This window comes from Jaculus jaculus, chromosome 15, assembly GCF_020740685.1.
Source record: "Jaculus jaculus isolate mJacJac1 chromosome 15, mJacJac1.mat.Y.cur, whole genome shotgun sequence".
Lineage (NCBI taxonomy): Eukaryota > Metazoa > Chordata > Mammalia > Rodentia > Dipodidae > Jaculus > Jaculus jaculus.
Genome location: NC_059116.1, coordinates 41841026 through 41848737, shown reverse-complemented (window position 1 = coordinate 41848737; position 7712 = coordinate 41841026). Strand labels below are relative to the sequence as shown.

Here is a 7712-nt window from a genome sequence, read left to right as displayed (position 1 = left end):
ATGGTTTGGAGAGAGAAGTGTTAAGGGAAGCAGGCGCTCTCTCTTGCCATACTGTTTTGCTCCTGCCCTTCGTGGGCAGCGGTGAGGGGGGTCTTCTTCAGGACAACACGGTCGCAGGACTGGGACAGTCCCAAGGGGCTGACAGGGAGACGGGGTGAGGACGGGGAGGAGGACTACTTCGTGCTGTTTCACGTTAGAGACAAGCTGTGACACACAGTCCACAGGCCCACAACCACCTCCTCTTATCATCTGGCATAGCGCTTGAAGCAGTCCTCCTCATTATTCCGGAAGTCCTCCTTGTCTCGCAAATGATGCTCGGCGGCTTCAATGTTCAGAGGATCATCAAAATTCAGAAGATCAGTAAAGAGTTTAATCCCCAAACAACATCCTTTAATGTTCTCGTGGGAGCCCAGCCAGTGCCATCAATCGAATGCTCTCTTAGTAAACTTAGACATATTTCCCTTGTTTCTGTGATGTTGGGATGCCAGATCTTGGTCAAGCATTTCGCTTTGGGAGGCACCATGTTGTACGCGTCAGGAACTTCAGTTTCAAACTGAAATTTTCCACATTGGTAGTAACCCTCATCTTTCACCAGCAACTTGTCTCTCACAGAAACCTCCCAGTGGAGTCAGACGCAGCGGCAGATGTCCGAGGCCCTTTGAGAACGTCCTCCAGCTTCAGTTTGCTTGCCAGCGTTAGCATTCCTGTTGCCTTTCCTCCGGGCACCCCGGGCACCCCGAGTCAGGCGAGGCGGCGGCGGCGGCGAGACGCGGGCCTCACAGCCGCACCGGCTCCCAGTGGCGGGACCAGAAGTGGCGGGCTTCTTTTTTTTTTTTTTTTTTTTTTTTAAATTTTGTTTATTTATTTATTTATTTGAGAGCGACAGACAGAGTGAGAAAGTGGCAGAGAGGGAGAGAGAGAGAGAGAATGGGCATGCCAGGGCCTGTGGCCACTGCAAACGAACTCCAGACGCGTGCACCCCCTTATGCATCTGGCTAAAGTGAGTCCTGGGGAGTTGAGCCTCAAACCCGGATCCTTAGGCTAAGCCATATCTCCAGCCCTTCTTCCCTTCTTTTAACCTATTATGTACAGATTCCATTATTCCAATAGTTAGCTATTTCTCTTTGCACATACAAGAAAGACAACAAAACAGATAAAGGGAGAGACAACATAGGGTTAACGAAAACACAAAAAAAAATGTGTACTGATATATTATTAAAAATTTAGGGGAAAAAAGAGTGGATGAACATTTTATGTTGAGCACATAGTCCAAGTGAATTTTCTACATAACTAGAACCTCAACAAAAGGACTCAGTTTATTTTTAGCAGGTTTTTTTCTTTTTAATTTTTTTTTTTCCTGGTGCTGGGTATAGAACCCAAGGTCTCTTATGTTTTAGGTAAGTACTGTAACCACTGTGTGACATCCCTGTGCTCAATATTGAGATGTTTCTAAACTCTGTTCTTGTTGATATCAAGGTCTGCACATCCCTACAAAGAATCCATGCTTTGTCCCACTAATTGTATGCCAGTGAACATTGGCAACTGGAACTATGGAAAGCAGATCTGATTCTTAGCATCAGTAACTTTCTACCAGGACCTGAAGAAGAAACATGATCGATAAAACACAATGGAAGTAGTGTACAACATAGAAACAACCTGGGCACCAAGGTTCACATTTTTACTTCTTTGCGTAAGTGATATGGTCCACCATCAAAAATTAGGAATGTTGACTGTGCTTGGCCATGTCCTGAGGACATTTTAGCTGTCACCACAGGCAAGTCTACTTTACTTTTTCTATTTACTTTAGATCATCTAGTAGAAAATACCTGTCTATTGGCACTTCAGTTTCCAGGCTGTTAATTCAGTACTTAAATTGATTTGCTTCTTTTTTTTAAAGAAAAAAAAAATCTCACTGGAAACAAAGGAAGCAATCAATTTCACTACTGTGAAAGAACTAAGGTTTCACCTTCTACTTTAAATTATTTCTGCAAATCATTTCTGAAAAGGTAATTGGAAAATTATGCACTTAGGTGGTTAAAGACTTATTCAGTGAAGTGTCTAACATGGAAGAAACACTTAATTCCCTGTCTAGTAGGCCTGAAAAAATTGCTAAGGATTGAGACACAAACTAGCAAAGACCATGAAGATTCAGTAGAAATATTTTCTGAAGGGATTAAGAAAGAACATAAGCCTCAATTGAAGTTTTTCTGACATGGTGGGTGATATCTACTATAGTTAAATGTTCTCAAGTTTTGTAATAAAAAAGGAAAACATTATGGTTTAAAGAGTGAAATTTTCTTTTCACTTATTTCCCCCTGCTGTGAATAATAAGAATCAAACAAAAATACAGAGACAAATCTGTTTATACAGAGACAAATCTGCAATAAAGGAAGCTGGAGTATAACATGAAGAATAGGATAGCAACTGGGGACACACATAAGCCTCAGGTGTACTGAAGAGCAAAGGAATTGCTGGGGTTTGACTAAGACAGAAAACTCTACATAGCTGCCAGACAAGAAAGCTTATTGTCATTGCTATTGTCTGAGGAAGCCAGCAAGCTGGATATTGAGACTATGGATGTGAAAGCTAGCCACAAGCTTATTCTTCAGGGTTGCCTGGGCTGTTGCAAAGAATGAAAAGCCATTCTAAGTCTGCATCATTAAAATGGCCTTGCAGCGTAGCTTCTGGCATGATTTTTCATAATCTGACCATATTTCCTCATACACCCTTCTATTTATTTTAAATGGATATGACAACAATGCTCTTATTTGAATTACATTAATTTCTAATACTATGTACGTACTATAAACATTTCTGCCCCCTCACAGTTCTTTTTCATAGTGAGCTTTAAAACATCTTTCTTTTCATTGTTTTAAGTAGAACTTTAATGTATGAACGTATTGAAAATTTGTGATATCCTCACCTCTGGAGTAGAGGCATTTACCTGTATTCACTGTGGAGCCATGAATGCAACAAGTTTTCTCTGACTTGTTCACAATGCCTCAGAATACACCTTCCTACCCTATACCTCTTACATTTTTTTGTCTTTTTCCCACAGTGCTCCTTGTGCCTTGATGGGCAGGTTATAAGCCTCCTTTACTGTTGAGCTCTCAGAAGACTCTGGTTTTTGGGTTTTTTTTTGCTTTGATGAATTGAATTTTGAGTCTCCTCATGTCTACTGACATCTCCCTGGAAGAAGTTCTCAGGCTAACAGTGAGCAGCACTCTCTTTAATCTGCCACTACTGCTTCAATGTTTCCTGGGCCTTGTCTGATAAAACATTTTATTTCAACAAAGTGCCCATTTTAAAAACATATATTTAGGGGCTAAAGAGATATGCCTCAGTGGTTAAAGATACTTGATTTCAAAGCCTGCCTGTCAGGATTCAATTCCCCAATACCCACATAAAGTCAGACACACAAGAAGACTTATGCATCTGGAGATCATTTGCAGTGACAAGAGGGCTGTGGTGCACCCATACTCACTCAGTCTCTCAAACATAAATAAATAAGTAAGTAAGTAAATAAGAACATTTACTATGGCTGGACGGATGGCTTAGAAGTTAAGACACTTGCCTGCAAAGCCAAAGGACCTCAGAACTATTCCCCAGGACCAATGTAAGCCAGATGCACAAGGAGGTACATGCATCTTGAGTTCATTTGCAGAGGCCATTCTCTCTTTCCCCCTGTGTCTTTCTCAAATGAATAAATAAATATAAAGTATTAAGAAAATTATTTAATAATTATTACTAATATGTTTAAAGTGTTAGTAATTAAGCTCACATTGAATGTTGTCAATTTCAATTTTATTTATTTATTTGAAATAAAGAAATATTGAGAGAAAGAGGAAGAGAGAAGAAAGAATGGGAAAGTCAGGGTTTCTTACCATTACAAACGAACTCCAGACACATGCACCGCCTTGTGAATCTGGCTTATGTGGGTACTAGGGAATCACATCTGGGTAGTTAAGCCTGGTAGGTAAGTGCCTTAACCACTAAGCCATTTCTGCAGCCCCTCACCATGCACTTTTATTTATTCATTTTAATTTTCTTGTTTATTTTTACTTATTTATTTGAGAACAATAGACAGAGAGAGAAAGAGGGAGAGAGAATGGTCATGCCAGGGCCTCCAGTCACTGCAAACGATATCCAGACACATGTGCCCCCTTTTGCATCTGGCTAATGTGGGTCCTGGGGAATCAAACCTCAAACCATGGTCCTTAGACTTCACAGGCAAGTGCTTAACCACTAAGCCATCTCTCTAGCCCACCATGCACTTTTAATTGGTTAATATGTCTTCATCCCTGATATAGATATAATAGAAGATATTAAAATGGTATAATACAAAGTTCACATAATTTCAATCTAAAATTATTTGTAATAGGTATTGCATGAAGTATCTTGGTTCAACAAGAAGTGATACCCAAGAACTTGATAGGCTGAGGAATTCTTCCAATTCTACCATTAACACTACCATCAGGAGGAATAAAAGAGGTATCATAGCATGTGTTCTATCCTGTAGAAAAGTATAATTCATGGAATGGTTAAAAATACAATTAAGCTGTGACAGTTACCATTCAACATGTAACCCCAGTGGACTTTTCCAGCCTGTTTACTGAGCTTGCTACTATGGGGAAGACAACAGGCATAATCACATACTATGCCATTGTTTAGATTTGAATTTAAGATATGGTATCTCTGGTTTACTAATACACTATCCTTGGAGGCAGGCTATAACTTTCAAAGCTTATGACTACATCTTAGGAGAGTAACTGCTAGAGATTTTGGCTCACTGTCTAGACAATACATCAGGAGGACACTAGACAATTCAGAGGTTGTCTCATATAGGGGGATGGTCTTTCTTTTAAGGGAGATGTCAGAAGAGAAAGAAGCACGACAAAAGGCATGTTGTAAAGGTGCAACAGGAATAGAACATGCCCCGACTTTGGGCAATTTGGGGGCACCAACTGGTTCTCAGCTTCTCGGGCATAGAAAATTAGTAGTTATATTCTAAGGGGTAAAGTTAGTACTTTGATAAATACAAGACCTTAGAAAGCTAAAAGATATCCATGATATCAAAGGGCCCTGGAGAGGGTATGATGAAGACCAACCTTAATCTTCTTGACTTTCTCTCTCTCTCTCTCTCTCTCTCTCTCTCTCTCTCTCTCTCTCTCTGAGTTCTTTCTTTCTCTTATATAGTACCTATCTTTTACTTCTTTCTTTCTCCTTGGTGCTGGCCTATAACTCCCTATACCAGGATGCAGTTAACCTTGACAATGAGTTGTTGATCAGAGTGACCTACAAGGTTTCCCAAAAGAAGACAAGTTTCTGTCAGAGCACTTGATTACCCACCAAAGGTTAATGGTAAGATCCTACTGCCAAAGAAACAATATACTGTTGGTACAGAACATGGAGTGACCTGGATGGAATCTGGAAGAGAGTCATTCTACTGGCAGTTAGTTTGTCCAGATCCAGAAGGGGCTACCTGAGCAAAATAGGGGAAACTTGTCAACATCTTCCCAAGCAACTCGTGGTCTAAGCTACTCAGAAGCAAAAAACCTGACGTGATGCTCACACAAATGCAACAGTGGCACACAGCCATGGTGGGTAACCAGCTACTCTTGAATTAGCTAAAGAAACACTCAGTGGCATGTAATAATAGCTGGAACTGGAAAACAAGTCAGAACTATATCCAAAAGATGAGTTCACTCTCCAATATCAAGCTGTCACCAATATTGGGCTACAAGAGGGCCTACACCTATTAAATTATTTCTAAAACAATATTGGCTATCTCATTTATCCAGTGATGACTTCACTCTCCATTGGAAAATCTGCTTCTCTTTTTCAGATGGACCCAGATCTTGAGGAAAGAATCAGCCCTTTGCACCTCACCAGGGCTGCAGAGTACTTGGGGAAATGAGCAAGAGTGCTGCTTTCTTGGCAAACCTGATATCAGTACAAGGGTGAAGGCAACAGACACAGAGAGCACTCAACTTCTACCAAACCAGATATCCAGAGACACAGATGCTCACAAGACCTCATCACTGAAGTAGACCTAAAACAACCCTAATATGGCTCAGGGAAATTCACAGAAGAGGGGGCGGAAAGATTATTAGAGCCTCACGTTGGGACATTATGCACGGAGACATTACCTCCTTCCCATAACTGATGGCTACCCCCACAATACATGACCAACAATCCCCAAGGAAGAGGGTCCCTTAAGAAGGGGGTGGATAGGGAGAAGGATAACCATGGCTGATACACACTGAGCAGGTACATAACTAATAAAGAAAAAACAACCTGTGATAATTAATAAGTTGAAAAGGGAGCACAGAAACATCCTAGATCATGCTTCAAACATCAGATTAGACCAATTTCAGTTGACATTGGTACAGGCAAGTGAGGTGGGCCCATGGCACCACAGTAAATAGTCTAAAGGGAGTTCCAAAGATCTCTTTGTCAATTACAAGCAACCCTGTCCTAACCCTAAACTGTAAAAGATTTTTCTCCTCAGTAGTTGACTATGTTCTTAAAAGGAAAATGGATGGAAAAGTCTCAAAGGTATGAAAGAATTTTATTGATTGGTTTATTTATCTATCTATTTATTTATTTATTTGAAATGGAAAGAGGAAGAATGATTTACCAGGGCCTTTTGCCACTGCAAATTAACTTTGGATGCTTATGCCACTTTGTACATCTGGCTTCTGTGGGTGCTACAGAATGGAACTTGGGCCATCAGGCTTTGCAAGTAAGTACCTTTATCCACTAAACGATCTCCCGAGTCCTAAAAGGTTATAGTACATGATCTAGGAGGGCAAATTTGCTGTGTCAAGGGTGACGGATAGTCACAACATACAGAGACTCTGATGTTAACGTCCATCAACTAAAATCACAGACACAAAACACCAGGAAGGATGGGAGATCATAGTGGAAACAATCAGCAATCAATAATCTAATGAAAGCAACATTAAAATAATGTGTGAGGAAGTCAATGGTGAACTTAGCAAAAATCTCATTAATTTATGAGGAATTTTTCTTTTGTTCTCTAAGCTGGGGATGACAGTAAGCAGAGAAGCTCTATAAAGGAGCAAGGTCATGCTTGCAGCAAACACACTGTCATATGCAATTGCCTGGCAATTAATTGTCTTTTCTCGTCTGTTAAGATATGGTTCCTGTCTCAAAGCATTTCTTCTCAACTGACAATGTGCTTCTATGTTTCTGAACAGTTCTTAAATCTTCAAGCCTGGAAAATGGTCTATATATTGTATAACATGCAAAATATTGAATGGGTTTCTTTATTTACACTTTTGCATAATTCTATAAAGTTATGAATACTATACATGTTACAAAATGTTCACCAAGGTAGTGGTTTACACACACACACACACACACACACACACACACACAAACACAAACACACACAAATGAATGAATGAATGATGGAAAACTATCTGTCTGGAATCAAGGAAAAGATTGGGCTTTTATCATGTTGTTACAATAGAGTGAAATTGAATTGACATATGTTTTGCAATACCTATTGTATGTTTTTTAAAATCACATCTTACTTCAGCTATATATCCGGGTTCTAAGAGAATTGGTCCTTTAAGCTGAGTGCATTGTTAACATTCGTCATGTTCATTTGTGTTTTCCTTAGATGGCGCTGATTTATATTGAAGCTCATGCACAATTTGCTCTCCATGCATTAGTGGCTTTGA

At 39.9% G+C, this 7712-nt stretch overlaps 1 pseudogene; it reads right to left on the bottom strand.

Annotated features, from left to right (window-relative positions):
- Window positions 1–245: 245 nt before the first annotated feature.
- LOC101599886 lies at window positions 246–702 on the bottom strand (annotated as a pseudogene).
- Between the last annotated feature and the right edge of the window lie 7010 nt (window positions 703–7712).